Source organism: Salvelinus fontinalis, chromosome 13 (genome assembly GCF_029448725.1).
Source record: "Salvelinus fontinalis isolate EN_2023a chromosome 13, ASM2944872v1, whole genome shotgun sequence".
NCBI lineage: Eukaryota > Metazoa > Chordata > Actinopteri > Salmoniformes > Salmonidae > Salvelinus > Salvelinus fontinalis.
This window is the reverse complement of record NC_074677.1, coordinates 26,335,075-26,357,383: the sequence shown is the minus strand read 5'-3', so window position 1 is coordinate 26,357,383 and position 22,309 is coordinate 26,335,075. Positions and strand designations below refer to the sequence as shown.

Genomic DNA, 22,309 nt, shown 5'->3' with positions numbered 1-22,309 from the left:
AGGAGTGTTGGGTGGAATGGAGTCAAACGCAGAGAGCACAGTTAAGGTACGTGGATTTATTTTCCAATACACGGGAAATCCTGCCCTAACACATACGGGCACATCAGAAAAGTCCAACTAACACCAGACTAAACTGTTCCGAGGAAACTAATAAAATCCACTACAAGAATCCTACACCAACGTAACAGTAAGTAAGCCCGCACAACAGCCAGCGGGCTACCTAACCTTATATATCCTACCCAACCAACCTAAACTAAAACAGGTGCACCCAATCAACCCAAATTAACAGAAACCAAAACGAAAGAAACGATGGCAGCTAGTAGGCCGGTGACGACGACCGCCGAGCCCCGCCCGAACAGGAAGAGGCACCATCCTCGGCGGGATTCGTGACAGTAAATAAGAATTTGTTCTTAACTGATTTGCCTAGTTAAATAAAGGTTACATAAAATAAAACATTAAAAGCTGGTTGAGAGAATGGTTGAGAGTGTGCAAAGCTGTCATCAAGGCAAAGGGTGGCTACTTTGAAGAATCTCAAATATACAATATTCTTTGATTTGTTTAGCACTTTTTTGTTACTACATGATTCCATATGTGGTATTTCATAGGTTTGATGTCTTCACTATTATTCTACAATGTAGAAAATAGTAAAAATAATGAAAAACCCTGTAATGAGTAGGTGTGTCCAAACACATTTTTTAAAGTTTTAAGACAGAAATTATTTCAGTTGGCTGTTTCTTAAGATGTCCACTTAAGGTCATAATGTTTAATTATTCAGTGACTTCAATAACCAGCTCAGTGGAGGTCATGTTTGTGTAACAGTATAACTTTAGACCGTCCCCTCGCCCCGACTGTCACGCCCTGGCCTTAGTATTCTTTATTATTTTAGTTAGGTCAGGGTGTGACATGGGTATTTATGTGGGTTTTGTAGTGTCCAGGGTGATTGTAAGGTTTAGGGGGTTTATTTAGAGTAGTTGGGTTTATGTTTAGTATAGTTGTCTAGCTGTGTCTATGTTGTGTGTAGTTGTCTAGGAAAGTCTATGGTTGCCTGAATGGGTTCCCAATTAGAGACAGCTGGTTTCTGTTGTCTCTGATTGGGAGCCATATTTAGGGTAGCCATAGGCTTTAGTTTGTTGTGGGGAATTGTCTATGTCTGAACGGTTGTAGCATGTGTGTGTACTACGTTTATTAGCTTCACGGTCGTTTGGTTAGTTTGAAAGTGTTTTGTTTCGTTTTGCCTTCTTCAATAATAAATGAAGATGGCTTATTTTCCTCATGCTGCGTTTTGGTCCGTCTCTCCTCCACACAATCGTGACACCGACACGGGCGCGAACCAGGGACCTTCTGCACACATCAACAACGGTCGCCCACGAAGCATCGTTACCCATCGCTCCACGATGCTTCGTGGGCGACCGTTGTTGATGTGTGCAGAAGGTCCCTGGTTCGCGCCCGTGTCGGGGCGAGGGGACGGTCTAAAGTTATACTGTTACATTGATGCTGTTGACCCGGATCACTGGTTGCTGCGGAAAAGGAGGAGGTTGAAAGGGGGGTGAGTGTAACGGATGTGAAATGGCTAGCTAGTTAGCGGGTACGCGCTAATAGCGTTTCAATCAGTTACGTCACTTGCTCTGAAACCTAGAAGTAGTGTTTCCCCTTGCTCTGCAAGGGCCGCGGCTTTTGTGGAGCGATGGGTAATGACGCTTCGTGGGTGTCAGTTGTTGATGTGTGCAGAGGGTCCCTGGTTTGCTCCCGGGTCAGGGCGAGGGGACGGTCTTAAAGTTATACTGTTACATTTGAGCAATAGGTAATGTTTGCTTGGGTGATTTTGAATGTTGACAAAAGAGACAGACAATTTGTTAAACAAAACACCTTTTAAAATGCAAGCTGGAAATAAATCTGCCAAAATAAGGCCAAAAAAACTGGAGAAAAATATTTCTTAAGAAATACTTGCTTTGGAATGGGTGTGTACGGGGGCATGGAGGGGTGACAGACGAGATGTCAAACACCTGATGTTGCAAAACTGTTTGGGGTCTGATTAGAAGGGGTGCGGCACATCATTAGATCAGAGGCAAACAGGACAAGACCCAGAGCATGATAGATAAGGGGGCCACAGCTCTGATGTCATCACCATATGCAAATTAACTGGTGGCTTTAAAGGAGACCTTTGCGAGCTGTCATGAGTCTGTGAACAATGTGGTGGTGTTGGAGACGTGCTGGCTGTTGTAAACCAGAGCAGCGTGGTAATAGAAAACAACCAACGCCCTTAATTAACACTTTTTTTCTTCAAGAGAGAGGACAACGCAGACAGACCAGGCATGGAGGTGAGCTGAACATTTAAAGGCCCACTATGTGAAATTTACAGACGTTTTGATCACTTAACTCAGTCACGCTAAACCTCTGAAGCTGTCAATTGGGCTTCATTTGAAGGGGATAATTAGGGGAGAGAGCTGATGTTTAGAGAAAGTCTTCTATTAAGATGCTCTGCAAGTGGTTTAATTTAGTTAACTACAAGCAATTACATTAAGAAAACTCATGTACATGGTATCGGTATATAATGTAATGTCAGACCTGAACTTGGTTAGTCTCACAATAGGACTTCAATAGATTTAATTAAGAAATTGATGTGGATCATGCATGAATTTGTTGTCTGAGAAAATATCATTCTGTAATATAGCATGCATATTGTGTTCATTCCTTGGGTGGTTGACTTCTCAGAATATGTTATAACACATTGATAACATATTGACTCAACCCTGTTTCTGTACATATTTGTTTGTGTATTTATTTAATATGTAATATCCATAATTTTATCCCCAACAGGTTTATTCATTTAGGCAATGTCATCATGGGATATTGTTCGTTAGTCTTGTACCCTGGACAGGATATCATCATATACTGTAAGTTCGTTATGGTGACACTACAGTATAGATGATGTACTATCCAGGGTCTCATTCCCCCTCCGGATACTATCAGCACACACACACAAGCTGTTGACGGTTGGAAGCTAGAGGGTGGCAATCTAACCGTTACCATTACTGAGTTTTAGCAATGGTAAGGGTTCTATTGACGCCTCTCAATGTCATAGCTACAATAGTACACACATGGACGGATGCTGCTGGCGGTTGGAAGCTAGAGGGTGGCGCTCAAACCGTTACCATTACTGAGTTTTAGTAATGGTAAGGGTTCTAATGCTGCTTCCCAATGTCACTGGAGTTGCATTAAAGGAAACTAAAAACTGGTGGACTGGTCTCGTCTTCCTTGCAAGAAGTCACATTTGATTACAACACCTTAGTGATACCAAGAGCCAAAGTTGTGTTTAAGAGCTGATTTTGATATTGTAAGATATTTGTTGACTTGTGAAATAATGTTTCAAATTAAAAACCAAAGAATGACTATCAATGTCTTGGTGTACATCTCACTCTGAATGTTAAATACTGTACCAAGGTTACCACCTCAATGCATTGACAGGTTACACATATGAAATTGTATGAAAGCATACATATTATTATTGTTTTTTTATTTATAATTTCATATACTCCTTGCAGTGTACATCTTTTTAAAAGCAGTTGGTTTGTCTAATTGAAGATTACCTCTAGTATTCTGCACTAAACATACGGTTGTTAGGAGTGTAACTGCCAGTGTAATCAATGGAGAGCAGCTGTTTCTGTAGACAGAGTGAACTGAGACATTACAGCCCTCTCTCTCCCCCCTCTTCTTCTCATCGTCTCACTCTCTTCATTGAGACACCCCAGCCCTCCCTCTCTTTATCACTCTCTCTCTTTGGCCTTGCTTTAGGCCACAGGGCACACACTTGTTTTTCATCAAGATAGTCTGGATAGTGACAGCGCATAGAGCAAACTTACAGGGAGGGGGAGAAATTAACCTAATTACCATTATCTGACCGATTTTTCCTAGCACTCCATTTTACCAGCAGGTTAGCACTCCATTTTACCAGCAGGTTAGCACTCTATTTTACCAGCAGGTTAGCGCTCTATTTTACCAGCAGGTTAGCGCTCTATTTTACCAGCAGGTTAGCGCTCCATTTTACCCACAGGTTAGCGCTCTATTTTACCAGCAGGTTAGCACTCTATTTTACCAGCAGGTTAGCGCTCTATTTTACCAGCAGGTTAGCGCTCCATTTTACCAGCAGGTTAGCGCTCTATTTTACCAGCAGGTTAGCGCTCCATTTTACCAGCAGGTTAGCACTCTATTTTACCAGCAGGTTAGCGCTCCATTTTACCAGCAGGTTAGCACTCTATTTTACCAGCAGGTTAGCGCTCCATTTTAGCAGCAGGTTAGCACTCTATTTTACCCACAGGTTAGCGCTCTATTTTACCAGCAGGTTAGCGCTCCATTTTACCAGCAGGTTAGCACTCTATTTTACCAGCAGGTTAGCGCTCTATTTTACCAGCAGGTTAGCACTCAATTTTGAATTCCATTAAAGAGAAACAATTCAGTCCTCAGGGGTTTTGCTTACAGAGAAAGAATAAGAAGGATAGATAGAAAGAGAGCGAGAAAAATATAGAAATTAAGGCTTGAGGGGACAGCAATGCTATTGTCAGCTGACAGAGAGAGAAAGAGAAAGAGTGAGAGGAGAGAGACAGGGGGTGGATAGCACAACAGGGACATTCGACAGACAGAACGTGACTGTGCTACTCCCTGTTCAATCATCACAGGGCCAGGTGAGGCAGAGGTCTACTGCCAAGGGGAAGGTTCTGGAAGCGTAAAATAAAACATGAACCTTTTCACAGTTCGCCTCACCACACACACACCAAAATATAGCCATTTAAATAACAGAGGTGGAGAGGTAAAAATTATAATTACAAGATAATATGTTACAGAAGCTCTGAAAGACAAACCAGTGAAGAATATAAGCAAGTCATCCTTTACTCAAGAGCAATGCTTATGCAAGAATACAGTATGATGACCCTTGAGAGAAGTGACTGTAGAAAAGGCTGGGAACAAGTTCAAGGGGAGAGAGCTGTCACTGTGTTCCCATTAACTCTCAATCGCTGACTCACGATGAGCACTCACAAGCTCTCAGCAGCACAGTTTAGCTGTAGGTCTGTCCACAGTCAAGCAATAGAAACCAGTCATATCTTTCACTGAATATAGTGACCAAGGAATCCGAGTTCAACCATGTTAATTTCCAACACACTAGGCCACCATAATACTGTGTTTGCCCCAGATGATCATAATACTCTGTTTCCCATAATCCTCTTCAATTCTTCACCTTCACTGAGAGCCTCAGCTTGACCTCCCTGAGGAACACAGTGCTAAGGTCTTCTCCAGCCTCTCTGGCTATCCTGGCAACCATCTGACCAGCCTGGCCAATCACCATTTCTGTCACCAGGATAAATAAAAAAACAGAGAAAAGGAAATAAATTATATTAATATGAGCATGCATTTCAATATGATGCCAATGTTTTAAGTCCACAAGAGGACCCCAGTTACTACAGCAGATAAGAAGAATGTATACTGTAATAATCACTCAGTCCTAACAACCAAATATACAGTAAATCAATGACTTTCACCTCTGTCATCATTCACTTAACTGAATGAAAACTAGAGAGTAGCCTGGTGCAGGGATAAAGTTTAAATCACTGAGCACTGCTGCACCACTGCCGATATAGGCTAACATTCATCCAGTCTGTCTGACATTAAAAAAGTATGGTTTAAAAAGGAGTCTGCTCAAATATTTACACAAGTTATTACAGGCTAAAGAACTCCAGGTATAGTGATTTGAAGCTAAAGAGTCTGAAAAAACAGTTAATCTACACATGTAATCATTAGTCAGAGAACACATGGCTGAGCAGCTTCATCTCTTAAACATTAGGGGGAAATGGTTGTGACAGGATACAGATCAGAGTTGGTGTCAATTCCCTTTCAATTCAGGAAGCACATTGAAATTCCTATTCCAATTTCCCTCGTTGCTCGGAACTGAAATTGAAATGTTCAGTTTACTTCCTAACTAAATAAACTGAATTGAAATGGAATTGACCCCAAACCTGACAGAGATGTCATGTAAAAGCAAGCTGTAGAATTACTATGGGAATGTGATGTAAGGGGGGATGGGAAGAAGTCAAAAACAGCCGGTTCAGATGAACTATCTGTCGACACATCGACAGGCCTGTGTGAAAGGCCACACACATAGAGCATGGAACCTCAATCCGTCTGCGAGAAAGTTCCCGTTGCTTTTCTCCTTCTTGTCTTTATCTTCTTCCACTGATGGCTTCTCACATGTTCATTAGTAACTGGGTAGTTAGGTTGGTGGGGGTGTCATTGACATGTTTCACAACAGGGGACATATACAGCGCCATCCGTAATTATTGGGACAGTGAAGCATTTTTTCTTCTTTTGGCTCTGTACTCCAAACAATGATTATGAAGTTAAAGGGCAGACTGTCATCATTTATTTGAGGGTATTTTAATCCATATATTTTAATCCATACTGTATATAAATTACACCACTTTTTGTACATAGTCCCCCCATTTTATGGGAGCAAAAGTATTGGAACAAATTCACTTACAGTTGAAGTCGGAAGTTTTCATACACTTAGGTTGGAGTCATTAAAATTAGTTTTTCAACCACTCCACAAATTACTTGTTAACCAACTGTAGTTTTTGCAAGTCAGTTAGACATCTACTTTGTGCATGACACAAGTCATTTTTCCAACAATTGTTTACAGACAGATTATTTCACTTATAATTCACTGTATCACAATTCCAGTGGGTCAGAAGTTTACATAGACTCAGTTGACAGTGCCTTTAAACAGCTTGGAAAATTCCAGAAAATTATGTTATGGCTTTAGAAGCTTCTGATAGGCTAATTGACATAGTTTGAGTCAATTGGAGGTGTACCTGTGGATGTATTTCAAGGCCTACCTTCAATCTCAGTGCCTTTTTGCTTGACATCATGGGAAAATCAAAAGAAATCAGCCAAGACCTCAGAAAAAAAATTGTAGATCTCCACAAGTCTGGTTCATCCTTGGGAGCAATTTCTAAACGTCTGAATGTACCACGTTCATCTGTACAAACAATAGTATGCAAGTATACACACCATGGGACCACGCAGTCGTCAAACCGCTCAGTAAGGAGACGCGTTCTGTCTCCTAGAGATGAACGTACTTTGGTTCGAAAAGTGCAAATCAATCCCAGAACAACAGCAAAGGATCTTGTGAAGATACTGCAGGAAACAGGTACAAAAGTATCTATATCCACTAGAGGTCGACCGATTATGATTTTTCAATGCCGATACCGATACCGATTATTGGAGGGCAAAAAAAGCTGATACCGATTAATCGGCCGATTTATTTAAAAAAAAATGTTTACACATTTTTGTAATAATGACAATTGCAACAATACTGAATGAACAATGAACACTTTTATTTTAACTTAATATAATACATAAATATACACACGCACACAGCTCTGAAGTGACAATGATACTGTAGAGTCTGCTTAGGAGACAAATACTCTCAACTGTTTGAATAAAAATAGAGTTTAAGTTACCTGTGAGGAATGTTGAAAACAAAAACTTTAATTTCTATATGCAGGAAATCCTATTTTAATAATGGGCATGGTAAGAATTGACAACCAAAGTGCGAGTCATAATTCCCATGACACCTAGCAAAATCTGAAAAGCGGTTCCTTCATTTATTCCATAGGATATTTTTTAGATTCACTTAAAATAAGGTCTGTGTTTCGTGTAGGCTTACATCACCGTGCCAATGTTATAACTGTGTAGATATCCATAGGACAAGGTAACTCTTATCAATATTGGCTAAATATAAGCGAAGATAAAAAAAATAATTGTAGACTGGATTTATGAAAATATGTTGACAAACGTTACCTTATCCTAGTGAGATTTACACGTGAAAACGTTGAGGCGGTTTAAGCCTGCACGAAACACAGACCTTATTTGAAGTAGATCAAGACATTCTCTATGGAAGACATGAACGGTAAAATAACGAAGGAACCCCTTTCAAATTCAGCCGCAAGTTATTACAGGAATTATAACGCATCGACTATTTCTCTCTAAACCATATACCTTTGACTAATCCGGAAACTATCACCTCGAAAACAAAACGTTTATTCCGTTCCGTATTTTATCTAACGGGTGGCATCCATGAGTCTAAATATTCCTGTTACATTGCACAACCTTCAATGCTGTCATAATTACGTAAAGTTCTGGCAAATTAGTTTGCAAAGAGTCAGGCGGCCCAAACTGTTGCATATACCCTGACTCTGCGTGCAATAAACGCAAGAGAAATGACACAATTTCACCTGGTTAATATTGCCTGCTAACCTGGATTTCTTTTAGCTAAATATGCAGGTTTAAAAATATATACTTGTTTATTGATTTTAAGAAAGGCATTGATGTTTATGGTTAAGTACACAATGGAGCAATGACAGTCATTGATTGATTGTTTTTTATAAGATAAGTTTAATTCTAGCTAGCAACTTACCTTAGCTTACTGCATTCGCTAACAGGCAGGCTCCTCGAGGAGTGCAATGTAATCAATGCAAGATTGGATCCCCCGAGCTGACAAGGTAAAAAATCTGGCGTTCTGCCCGTGTTCCTAGGCCGTCATTGAAAATAAGAATGTGTTCTTAACTGACTTGCCTAGTTAAAAAAATATTAAATAAATGTGTAAAAATAATAATAATAATATCGGCAAATCGGCGCCCAAAAATACCGGCCATTCCGATTAATCGGTCGACCTCTAATATCCACAGTACAACAAGTCCTATATTGACATAACCTGAAAGGCCGCTCAGCAAGGAAGAAGCCACTGCTCCAAAACCGCCATAAAAAAAGCCAGACTATGGTTTGCAAATGCACATGGGGACAAAGATCGTACTTTTTGAAGAAATGTCCTCTGGTCTGATGAAACAAAAATAGAACTGTTTGGCCATAATGACCATCATTATGTTTGGAGAAAAAAGGGGGGAGGCTTGCAAGCCGAAGATCATGCATCATGTTGTGGGGGTGCTTTGCTACAGGAGGGACTGATGCACTTCACAAAATAGATGGCATCATGAGGAAGGACAATTATGTGGATATATTGAAGCAACATCTCAAGACATCAGTCAGGAAGTCAAAGCTTGGCCGCAAATGGGTCTTCCAAATGGACAATGACCCCAATCATACTTCCAAAGTTGTGGCAAAATGGCTACCAAATACTAATTGAGTGTATGTAAACTTCTGACCCACTGGGAATGTGATGAAAGAAATAAAAGTTGAAATAAATAATTGTTTCTACTATTATTCTGCCATTTCACATTCTTCAATTAAAGTGGTGATCCTAACTGACCTAAGACAGGGAATTTTTACTAGGATTTTAATGTCAGGAATTGTGAAAAACTGAGTTTAAATGTATTTGGCTAAGGTGTATGTAAACTTCCGACTTCAACTGTATACAGTGGGGCAAAAAAGTATTTAGTCAGCCACCAATTGTGCAAGTTCTCCCACTTAAAAAGATGACAGAGGCCTGTAATTTTCATCATAGGTACACTTCAACTATGACAGACAAAACGAGGGAAAAAAATCCAGAAAATCACATTGCAAATTATGGTGGAAAATAAGTATTTGGTCACCTACAAACAAGCAAGATTTCTGGCTCTCACAGACCTGTAACTTCTTCTTTAAGAGGCTCCTCTGTCCTCCACTCGTTACCTGTATTAATGGCACCTGTTTGAACTTGTTATCAGTATAAAAGACACCTGTCCACAACCTCAAACAGTCACACTCCAAACTCCACTATGGCCAAGACCAAAGAGCTGTCAAACGACATCAGAAACAAAATTGTAGACCTGCACCAGGCTGGGAAGACTGAATCTGCAATAGGTAAGCAGCTTGGTTTGAAGAAATCAACTGTGGGAGCAATTATTAGGAAATGGAAGACATACAAGACCACTGATAATCTCCCTCGATCTGGGGCTCCACGCAAGATCTCACCCCGTGGGGTCAAAATGATCACAAGAACGGTGAGCAAAAATCCCAGAACCACACGGGGGGACCTAGTGAATGACCTGCAGAGAGCTGGGACCAAAGTAACAAAGCCTACCATCAGTAACACACTACGCTGCCAGGGACTCAAATCCTGCCGTGCCAGACGTGTCCCCCTGCTTAAGCCAGTACATGTCCAGGCCCGTCTGAAGTTTGCTAGAGAGCATTTGGATGATCCAGAAGAAGATTGGGAGAATGTCATATGGTCAGATGAAACCAAAATATAACTTTTTGGTAAAAACTCAACTCGTCGTGTTTGGAGGACAAAGAATGCTGAGTTGCATCCAAAGAACACCATACCTACTGTGAAGCATGGGGGTGGAAACATCATGCTTTGGGGCTGTTTTTCTGCAAAGGGACTAGGAAGACTGATCCGTGTAAAGGACAGAATGAATGGGGTCATGTATCGTGAGATTTTGAGTGAAAACCTCCTTCCATCAGCAAGGGCATTGAAGATGAAACGTGGCTGGGTCTTTCAGCATGACAATGATCCCAAACACACCGCCCGGGCAACGAAGGAGTGGCTTCGTAAGAAGCATTTCAAGGTCCTGGATTGGCCTAGCCAGTCTCCAGATCTCAACCCCATAGAAAATCTTTGGAGGGAGTTGAAAGTCCGTGTTGCCCAGCAACAGCCCCAAAACATCACTGCTCTAGAGGTGATCTGCATGGAGGAATGGGCCAAAATACCAGCAACAGTGTGTGAAAACCTTGTGAAGACTTAAAGAAAACGTTTGACCTCTGTCATTGCCAACAAAGGGTATATAACAAAGTATTGAGATAAACTTTTGTTATTGACCAAATACTTATTTTCCACCATAATTTGCAAATAAATTCATTTAAAATCCTACAATGTGATTTTCTGGATTTTTTTCCCTCATTTTGTCTGTCATAGTTGAAGTGTACCTATGATGAAAATTACAGGCCTCGCTCATCTTTTTAAGTGGGAGAACTTGCACAATTGGTGGCTGACTAAATACTTTTTTGCCCCACTGTATTAAAGTAGTAAAAAGTTAGGTATTTGTTCCCACATTCATAGCACGCAATGACTACATCAAGGTTGTGACTCTACAAATTTGTTGGATGCATTTGCTCTTTGTTTTGATTGTTTCATATTAGTTTGTGCCCAATAGAAATTATTGGTAAATCATGTATTGTGTCAATTTGGAGTCACTTTTATTGTAAATAAATATGGATGCTGCCATGATTACGGATAATCCTGAATGAATCGTGAATAAGGATGAGTGAGAAAGCACAAATATTGTACCCCCAAGACAGGCTAACCTCTCACCATGACAATAACAGGGGAGGTTAGCATTTTTGGGGGGGGGTTATGATATTTTAGCATCTGTAACTTTCTCACTCATCATTATTCACCTAACCTTTTACTACTTTAATAAACATATATGTGAATTTTCCCCAATACTTTTGCTCCCCTAAAATCAGGGTGACTATGTACAAAAAGTGCTGTAATTTCTAAATGGTTCACCCGATATGAATGAAAACACTTTAACCTCATAGTTATTGTTTGAGTTCAAATCCAAAATGTTGAAGTATACAGATATTTTTTTATTATAAATGCTTCACTGTCCCAATAATTACAGAGGGCATTGTATCTAAATCAACATTCAAAATAGTACTGAAAAATGCAACACACTTACCATGTGACTTTCTTTCTTCAAATAGTTTTACTGCTATTGCGAGCAAAAAATAGTTAATATAATTTCAATTAGTACTACTGTGAGTATTTCTCTATATGTGCTACAATGTTTATGTCTGGCACATAATCATCATATATTAGGGACTAAAGTGTAAATAATTGTGATTCGACACTGGACCTACACTACATCTCAAGCTGGGATAGGAAATAGCTCTTGACAGTTAAAATGGTTGACATGCACACGCACTACATCTGCATGTAGCTATATGAGTGCAGTGTATTGTCTGGCTGTGAAGTCTGTGTGCGTCCGTAATGACAAGTCACCTGTGTCATTGTGTAGGGCACTTCATTGGGCAGATACTCGAGAAGCTTCTCTCTGACAGTGTTGGTGCAGACCTCCTCAGGAGACTGGTCAGTTAGAACGTCACTGTGGTATTGCCAAGAACCAGGCTTCGACCCCACTACTAGGTACCTCTGTAGGACAGACAGACATGATGTCAATAGCAATATTAGTTGTCACACATTAACATAGACGCAATTGCTTTCCATGGGTTTTAAAGAACTTTAATTATTCCACAATGAGTGTACTTGTCTACTTGGTATCAGATTTGCTTCTAGTCCGTATATGACCATAAGCTACCATCACCTTCAGTGTCTCCACATCCTCTCTATCCACAGCAGAGAGCATGAAGACATCCTTGAAGTGGGCCCAGCCCTGTTGGCTCTTCAGAGCTCTCAGCTGCTTCTTACTCAGCCCTGACTGGGCCTCGCTGCCCTCACCAGGAGCCACATCACCACCTGGCTCGCCCTCATCTCCAGACCCTGGTGTCCTGGTCTCCCTGTCCGTCCTCCTCTCAGCCCAGGGGGGACCTGCAGCTTCCGCCCATTCACCACTCCACATGTCAGATTTGCTGTAATCTCCACCAACCTGCTCTTGCTCTTCAGCAAGTCAACCTGTGCCATACACACAGTAGAGGGTTCATATAACAATTCATATGTAGTAGACAGTTCCTAGTATATTACAAGGTAATAATGCATTATATCATATGACAACCACGATCTCACCTCAGTGCATATGATCAGTGTTATGATTGACTTTATGATGAGGCCATGGAGAGAGGATGAGGTTTGCATGTGTCTGCTATATAAATAGAGAAGTACCTTATTGAGAACAAGGACTGCTGTGATATCTGGGTACTGGGTCAGGCATTTCAGGACCTTAAAGTCTAGCTTGTTGCAGGCCCACTTGTCTGACACATCCACCATTATCAACACTGAAGAGATAACAACAAGAAGAGGACATAAACACCATGCAGTGCATTGTCATTTGCACAAAAACGTTTTATTTCAAAGGAATTGCAAAATGTGTGGGACCACATATTGTTTAAAAAGCATAGACTAGACTGTCTGAAAAGCAATAGCCTTACAGCAGTCATCTGTGTGCCCGAAAAGTTGCAAAAAGTGAAGAATCGTACAGTACCAAGGTCAGCTTCCCTGACTGTATTCCAAAGATCCTCGAAGAGAGACTTCTCCAGCTGGTGCCTGTGGAGAAGATAAATAGCCCGTGGGAGATTCGCCTATTTCATTTTATGCACTGCAATACCACAATACTGAAAACGGTGTAAGAAATCACATCTTGACTTTGGAAGGTGTAGTGAGTCTAGGAGTGTCCAGTAAAATCTAGAGAGAATGTATAAGTATGCATGTACAGTTGAAGTCGGAAGTTTACATACACCTCAGCAAAATACATTTAAACTCAGTTTTTCACAATTCCTGACATTTAATCCTAGTAAAATGTCCCTATCTTAGGTCAGTTAGGAACACCACTTTGTTTTAAGAATGTGAAAGGTCAGAATAATAGTAGAGAGAATGATTTATTTCAGCTTTTATTTCTTTCATCACATTCCCAGTGGATCAGAAGTTACACTCAATTAGTATTTAGTAGCATTGCCTTTAAATTGTTAAACTTGGGTCAAACGTTTTGGGTAGCCTTCACAAGCTTCCCACATTAAGTTGAGTGAATTTTGGCCCATTCCTCCTGACAGAGCTGGTGTAACTGAGTCAGGTTTGTAGGCCTCCTTGCTCGCACAAGCTTTTTCAGTTCTGCCCACAAATGTTCTATAGGATTGAGGTCAGGGCTTTATGTTGGCCACTCCAATACCTTGACTTTGTTGTCCTTAAGCCATTTTGCCACAACTTTGGAAGTATGCTTGGGGTCATTGTCCATTTTGAAGACTCATTTGCGACCAAGCTTTAACTTCCTGACTGATGTCTTGAGATGTTGCTTCAATATATCCACATAAGTGTCCTTCCTCATGATGCCATCTATTTTGTGAAGTGCAGCAGTCCCTCCTGCAGCAAAGCACCCCCACAACGTGATGCTGCCACCCCGTGCTTCATGGTTGGGATGGTGTTCTTCGGCTTGCAAGTCTCCCCCTTTTTCCTCCAAACATAACGATGGTCTTTATGGCCATTTTTTGTTCCATCAGACCAGAGGACATTTCTCCAAAAAGTACGATCTTTGTTCCCATGTGCAGTTGCAAACCGTAGTCTGGCTTTTTTATGGCGGTTTTGGAGCAGTGGCTTCTTCCTTGCTGAGCGGCCTTAAAGGTTATGTCGATATAGGACTCGTTTTACTGTGGAAATAGATACTGTTGCACCTGTTTCCTCCAGCATCTTTACAAGGTCCTTTGCTATTGTTCTGGGATTGATTTGCACTTTTCGCACCAAAGTACGTTCATCTCTGGGAGACAGAACGCGTCTCCTTCCTGAGCGGTATGACGGCTGCATGGTCCGATGGTGTTTATATTTGCGTACTATTGTTTGTACAGATGAACGTGGTACCTTCAGGCATTTGGAAATTGCTCCCAAGGATGAACCAGACTTGGAGGTCTACAAAAAAAATATCTGAGGTATTGGCTGATTTCTTTTGATTTTCCCATGATGTCAAGCAAAGAGGCACTGAGATTGAAGGTAGGCCTTGAAATACATCCACAGGTACACCTCCAATTGACTCAAACTATGTCAATTAGCCTATCAGAAGCTTCTAAAGCCATGACATCATTTTCTGGAATTTTCCAAGCTGTTTAAAGGCACAGTCAACTTAGTGTATGTAAACTTCTGACCCACTGGAATTGTGATACAGTGAATTATAAGTGAAATAATCTGTTTGTAAACAATTGTTGGAAAAATGACTTGTGTCATGCACAAAGTAGATGTCCTAACCAACTTGCAAAAACTACACTTTGTTTACAAGACATTTGTGGAGTGGTTGAAAAACGAGTTTTAATTACTCCAACCTAAGTGTATGTAAACTTCCAATTTCAACTGTATAAGTGTGGTTATCTAATAAATATAAAGTTTGTATATTGGACAGATACTGTACATAATGTAACACAGCACTGATAAAATAATGAACAATTGCCAAATTTCTGCTATGCTCAATGCATGGTCTGAGAGGTGATTCTCACTTGTGTCATCTACTGTGAGAACACCGAGGGCATGGGACCGTGTGGTATGCACTTTTTTTGGAAACAACAAACACCTATGAGAGATCATGTTCAAAGAAACTGGTGTTAATGGAAAATAAACTCCAGGCTGACTGATGCCATGATGTTTACAGCTTAAACTGAAGAAACTGGCCAGTACAATAAAGTGAACTACCTTTCAGCCAAGCAGTTGGTTGGACAGTGTGGACTTCCCAGCATTTGGGGCACCAATAATGGCCACTCTTAAAACATTTGATTTCTCTGGTTGATCTGGATCCTTCACAAGCCATGATATTTGATTAGCTGAAACAAGAGTTTAGGGGTTGCCATCAGAAATATGAGTAAAATATGAGGTACATAATACAGATCTACAGAATACAGGGCCATATGTAATATTCATACTATAGTCTACACATTCAGTGCGCAGCATTTGCATAAGGAGCAACTGTACTACTATGCCAGGAGGTAACCCTCTTTTGTTTTCAGAGGCAGCAGCAGCAGTTGTGATTACCGCTGTCGGGCGGAACTGAGGCTGGATAGTGATAAAGACTGTCATCTGTCTCTGCCTTTCGCCAGTCTGCTCAGAAACGCATCCGATGTAATAAAACAGGCGGGGGTGAAGCGAAAACCCTGTCCATTATATGTCCCTGGACGACGGGCAGCCCATCCTAAAACCAAAGCAACAGAAGGAGACATCGAGAATATCATCATCCCTGCGTATCCCTGCCAGGTAACTGATGCAACGGCTGTGCCTAGTTTACAATGTCGCAGGAATCAGATTAAAAAAATATTATAATTATAACTAAATGACATGTATGTAACCTGACATCAATGGAGTTATTTCCTCAACATGAAATAAATAGCTAGCTGGATAAGGCATGGCTGTCAAGAAAATCTCATTATTGCAGACCCTTCCAGTTAATGTATTATTTCAGACAAAATAAAATATATTTCTGGTTGGTGGAAAGGCTATTACATTTATATGATCGCTTATTAATTTGAGAGAAAGCTAAGCAGATACGGTAGAAGATGACTGACCCGTTCAGAGAAACTGTGACACATTTAACAGTGGCGCAGAGATGTTGAAAGCAACTCTCGGAAAATATACAGATTTTCGGGAAAATCGAGATGCTCACACGGAAAGCAATTTATGATATAAACTTATCTTGCCGCGTTATCGATGAAATTCCAACATATTTCGGTGACACTATCCGAAACGCAAGGTTACTTCATGGCATGATTGTTTACGTTCACATTGCACTTAGGGGGGCAGCCATGATGGATAAACAAAAGAGCGGTTTTGTCTGTGGAAGAGGTTCTGCTTGGTTGTTGTGGCGAGCTATTGGCTTTACCGCCCCCTAGCGAACAAGAGGAGGAAACGCCATTGATCTTTATTGCTTGACTTCTGATTCCATCTCCTTCTGATTCCATCTCCATCTCCATCTCCTTCCATCATCTCTCTTCCATCTCCATCTCCATCACCCCAATGGAACCACTGAATGTTGGATCACATTATAGAAAACCACATAATGTAGAAATATGCATTCAATAGCTGACACATCACAAACAATTTAAAGCTGTCTTCAGTTTGAGAGGGATGTTAAAACTGTAAAGTGCTGCACCTGAGAAGGAGCAACTACCAGCTCTCTGCATTACATCCATGATAAATAATGTGTCTTCTGAGCCATTGCTATTGGCCATAATAGCAATCTCTTTGCTGCTTATCTCTGGCAAATGTATGTATTTATTTTTTATTTAACCTTTATTTAACTAGGCAAGTCAGTAAAGAACAAATTCTTATTTACAATGACGGCCTACCAAAAAGCAAAATACCTCCTGCGGGGACTGGGGCTGGGATTAAAAATGAAAAATAAATAACATATAAATATAGGACAAAACACACATCACGACAAGAGAGACAACACAACACTAAATAAAGAGAGACCTAAGACAACAACGTAGCAAGGCAGCAACACATGACAACACAGCATGGTAGCGAAACAACATGGTAGCAGCACAAAACATGGTACAAACATTGTTAATACTCAACTGAAAGTAAATTAACTTGAGCTTTTATTGATGAAATAGGCCTATGGATCATCACACTGAGAAAAATGGCTTGATAATATACATGAAAAATAAGCAACAGACAAGTCTGCCATTACAGATTGTCAGTCCCCGAAGGCTATTTACGTACCCCTTGGTGCTGACTTGTTTATCCCCGGGGGTACCCACATGCACCACAGTTTTGGAAAACACTGCAATCGAAACGCCCTGGGCTTTAGCAACATGTTATCCTGAGGAATACGCAGCAACGATGCCTAAATGTCCTTACTTACTAATTCACAACAAGAAGTTGACAAAAATTGGATATGATTATACATTATAAGTGTGCTCTAAGTTTAATTTAAGGATAAGGGAGTGCATATGTAGTTGATCGATTGATTTGTTCTATTTTATTATTTTGTTTTCAGTCTCTTTCCTCGCAAGTAAAGCAAGAGAGAGCAGATGTTTCCTCATAGTCCATCAAACATGCCGTCTGCTTGTTAGTCTTCAAGGACTCCCTCAGGATGTAACAAACACCTCCACTGGGGAGGATGATGTAGGATATCAGGTAGCTCACAATCTGTCATCATCCAACTCTAAAAGTTCTGCAGAAAAAGAGGGAGCAACAAAAACAGAGCCTTTAGCAGACACTCACTGTGGAATAGACTTTCAGTGGAACTAGAAACTGAAGGATATTTGAGGATCAGTATGTTGGAACTGAGCTCTCTCACGCGCTTTCAAACACTCACGCACACGTGCACACACGTGCAGACACGCACGCACGCACGCACGCACGCACGCACGCACGCACACACACACACACACACACACACACACACACACACACACACACACACACATTTATTCAAGGCCTTTGCTCCCTCAGGGCTTTCCTCACATGGCCATTTCACGTGGGAGTGCATCAGAGTTCTTTCTATGACTGCATTAACATTGGCCTTCAAAAATGGAAAGGGCTCTCTCCAAAAAGAACAAAATGGCTGTGCCTGCAAACCATTTAATCATAAATTATTGTAGAGCCCATGTTGCCATTTAAAGTGCACTTGTCAAGTGGAAATGGAATACTGTCATAGAAGATCTCTTCTCTGATCTGGTTCATTTTCCAATTCATTCTATTCTCTATCTTGCCTCTGTGATGTTTGATAGCAGTAATGTTTCTTAATTGTCAGTAACAATGAAGCCAGTAACCTCCCCCAAAACATACAGTGAATTCCATTCCTCTTGCTTATCTATGTTGACTCCAGGCAGAAAGTAACTCCTGTCACGTCAAATTTACCCAGCATCTCCTATAGCAGTCAGACTAACTAGATGTGCCTTAACAGGCAGCTGCTAGAGTGAGGCTGTCAACCTTGCTGCTGGCGAGGAATAACAAAGTTTATGAAATAATAAGCATGAGACATGAGCACGTCAAGAGGTAGCTGTGGGAGAAGGCAGGCAGGGGTTGCCAATGCAACCGAGCATTCACCAATCCATTACATATGATTGCAGTCAGTAACACAATACAGCAGCTGCACAGCTGCCACATCCTCTATAAGGCCTTCATCAAAATGCTTTTTAAGAAACACCCACCAGGTCACAAATATTCTCTGTTGATTGTAAAGTCCCTCTGTCATTGGAGCGAGAGAAAAAAGTTAGTCAATCTAGACTTGCAATCAATATGACTTGTCTGTAAAGTGGATCGATTATGCCTCCCTTTGAAATCATCAATCATGTCGGCGGTGAATTTAAAAAGCGTAATTAGGTACAGCTTTCCTAAACATCCTGTATTGACATTATTCTGGGGCAGGAGAAAAGACACCATTCTGCATCATTAACTTTGTACTATGGCCTGATGTGCCCACTGCTGTGCTGTTACTTTCCCATCCCCAGATGAAGTCACTGTGATTGGGCTTTCAGACAGAGCTCTCCCCCTGCCCCCTCACTTGATGTTGGGATTTGGGTGCAGTAACACTTGCAGGCCAGGCAGGATTTGTCTTGGGTCATTGTAATGGTCTGGTCGGGATGATAACCAAGTAATTTCCATGTATTATATAATGACATATGATGTCTCAATCCGTTACAGTTGAAGTCGGAAGATTACATACACCTTATCCAAATACATTTAAATTCAGTTTTTCACATTTCCTGACATTTAATCCTAGTAAACATTCCCTGTCTTAGGTCAGTTAGGATCACCACTTTATTTAAAAAATGTAAAATATCAGAATAATAGTAGAGAGAATGATTTATTTCAGCTTTTATTTATTTCATCACATTCCCAGTGGGTCAGAAGTTTACATGCACTCAATTAGTATTTGGTAGCATTGCCTTTAAATTGTTTAACTTGCGTCAAATGTTTCAGGTAGCCTTCTACAAGCTTCCCACAATAAGTTGGGCGAATTGTGGCCCATTCCTCCTGACAGAGCTGGTGTAACTGAGTCAGGTTTGTAGGCCTCCTTGCTCGCACATGCTTTTTCAGTTCTGCCCACAAATGTTCTATGGGATTGAGGTCAGGGCTTTGTGATGGCCACTCCAATACCTTGACTTTGTTGTCCTTAAGCCATTTTGCCACAATATTGGAAGTATGCTTGGGGTCATTGTCCATTTGGCAGACCCATTTGCGACCAAGCTTTAACTTCCTGACTGATGTCTTGAGCTGTTGCTTCAATATATCCACATAATTGTCCTTCCTCATGATGCCATCTATTTTGTGAAGTCCAACAGTCCCTCCTGCAGCAAAGCACCCCACAACATGACGCTGCCTCCCCTTTGCTTCACGGTTGGGATGGTGTTCTTCGGCTTGCAAGCCTCCCCATTTTTCCTCCAAACATAATGATGCCAAACAGTTCTATTTTTGTTTCATCAGACCAGAGGAAATTTCTTCAAAAAGTACGATCTTTGTCCCCATGTGCAGTTGCAATCCGCAGTCTAGCTTTTTTATGGCGGTTTTGGAGCAGTGGCTTCTTCCTTGCTGAGCGGCCTTTCAGATTATGTCGATATAGGGCTCGTTTTACTGTGGATATAGATACTTTTGTACCTGTTTCCTCCAGCATCTTCACAAGGTCCTTTGCTGTTGTTCTGGGATTGATTTGCACTTTTCGCACCAAAGTACGTTCATCTCTAGGAGACAGAACGCGTCTCCTTCCTGAGCGGTATGACGGCTGTGTGGCCCCGTGGTGTTTATACTTGCGTACTATTATTGTTTGTACAGATGAACGTGCTACCTTCAGGCGTTTGGAAATTGCTCCCAAGGATGAACCGGACTTGTGGAGGTCTACAAAAAAAATATCTGAGGTCTTGGCTGATTTCTTTTGATTTTCCCATGATGTCAATCGAAGAGGCACTGAGTTTGAAGGTAGGTCTTGAAATACATCCACAGGTACACCTCCAATTCACTCAAACTATGTCAATTAGCCTATCAGAAGCTTCTAAAGCCATGACATCATTTTCTGGAATTTTCCAAGCTGTTTAAAGGCACAGTCAACTTAGTGTATGTAAACTTCTGACCCACTAGAATTGTGAAAAGTTAAATAATCTGTCTGTAAACAATTGTTGGAAAAATGACTTGTGTCATGCACAAAGTAGATGTCCTGACCGTCTTGCCAAAACTATAGTTTGTTAACAAGAAATTTGTGGAGTGGTTGAAAAACTAATTTTAATGACTCCAACCTAAGTGTATGTAAACTTCCGACTTCAACTGTATATCATATACTTGCTACTTATTATCATTCATGGTACAGTAGTATTGCTGATTCAAACCACCATTTAAGATTTTTTAAACTTTGCCTACCTGTTTGTAACTTGTTTTGTATTTTTCCCAGCAAAGAGATATTCATTCCTATATCACAGATTTATAATTACCTGCTCCTAAATACCTGGCATGCAGACATGGTATATACTATAATATAAGGGAATGATACAGTACATTATCTCAATGTATGACTGTCATTTTCCTCAAGCCTCAAAATAGTATCTATACTCAAATCAAGTCAATCAAATCAAACGTTATTTGTCACATGCGCCGAATACAACAGGTGTAGACATTAACGTGAAATGCTTACTTACAAGCCCTTAACCAATAATGCAGTTGAAGAAATAGAGTTAAGAAAATATTTTCGGTACCGAGTCAATGTGCGGGGGTACAGGTTAGTCGAGGTAATTTGTAAAGTGACTATGTATAGATAATAAACAGAGAGTAGCAGCAGTGTAAAAACAAAGGAGGGGGGAGTCAATGTAAATAGTCTGGGTGGTCATTTGATTAATTGTTCAGCAGTCTTATGGCTTGGGGGTAGAAGCTGTTAAGGAGCCTTTTGGTCCTAGACTTGGTGCTCCGGTACAGCTTGCCGTGATGCAACTGGTCAAGATGCTCCCGTTGGTGCAGCTGTGGAACTTTTTGAGGATCTGGGGACCCATGCCAAATAATTTCTGTCTCCTGAGGGGGTAAAGGTGTTGTTGTGTCTTTTTCACAACTGTCTTGGTGTGTTTGGACCATGATAGTATGTTGGTGATGTGGACACCAAGGAACTTGAAACTCCCGACCCGCTCCGCTTCAGCCCTGTCGATGTTAATGGGGCCTGTTCGGCCCTCTTTTTCCTTAAGTCCACAATCAGCTCCTTTGTCTTGGTCACATTGAGAGGTTGTTGTCCTGGTACCACACTGCCAGGTCTCTGACTTCCTTCCTATAGGCTGTCTCATCGATGTCGGTGATCAGGCCTACCACTGTTGTGTCGTCAGCAAACTTAATGATGGTATTGGAGTCGGGCTTGCGGGTGAACAGGGAGTACAGGAGGGGACTAAGCACACACCCCTGAGGGTCCTCAGTGTTGAGGATCATCGTGGCAGATGTGTTGTTGCCTACCCTTACCACCTGGGGGGCAGTCCGTCAGGAAGTCCAGGATCTGGTTGCAGAGGGAGGTGTTTTAGTACCAGGGTCCTTAAGTTAGTGATGAGCTTTGTGGGTACAATGGTGTTCAATGCTGAGCTGTAGTCAATGAACAGCATTCTCACATAGGTGTTCCTTTTGTCCAGGTGGGAAAGGGCAGTGTGGAGTATGATTGAGATTGTGCAATCTGTGGATCTGTTTGGGCGGTATGTGAATTGGAGTGTGTCTCGG

General features: G+C 41.1%; 1 protein-coding gene, 1 long non-coding RNA gene and 1 pseudogene across 2 annotated transcripts in view; 2 read left to right on the top strand and 1 right to left on the bottom strand.

Annotated features, from left to right (window-relative positions):
• Window positions 1–1,436: 1,436 nt before the first annotated feature.
• LOC129868324 (uncharacterized) lies at window positions 1,437–3,392 on the top strand. The gene is made up of 2 exons (XR_008761747.1): window positions 1,437–2,318; window positions 2,818–3,392. It is a non-coding gene; the product is annotated as an uncharacterized LOC129868324 (long non-coding RNA).
• A 1,405-nt stretch (window positions 3,393–4,797) lies between these two features.
• Window positions 4,798–15,754, bottom strand: LOC129868323 (GTPase Era, mitochondrial-like; annotated as a pseudogene).
• A 50-nt stretch (window positions 15,755–15,804) lies between these two features.
• Window positions 15,805–22,309, top strand: part of LOC129868322 (protein FAM222B-like) — a 59,057-nt gene continuing 52,552 nt past the window's right edge. Inside the window, exon 1 of the mRNA XM_055942192.1 lies at window positions 15,805–15,883. The gene's annotated coding sequence lies outside the window, so the exon portion shown is untranslated. The remainder of the gene's footprint in view (window positions 15,884–22,309) is intronic.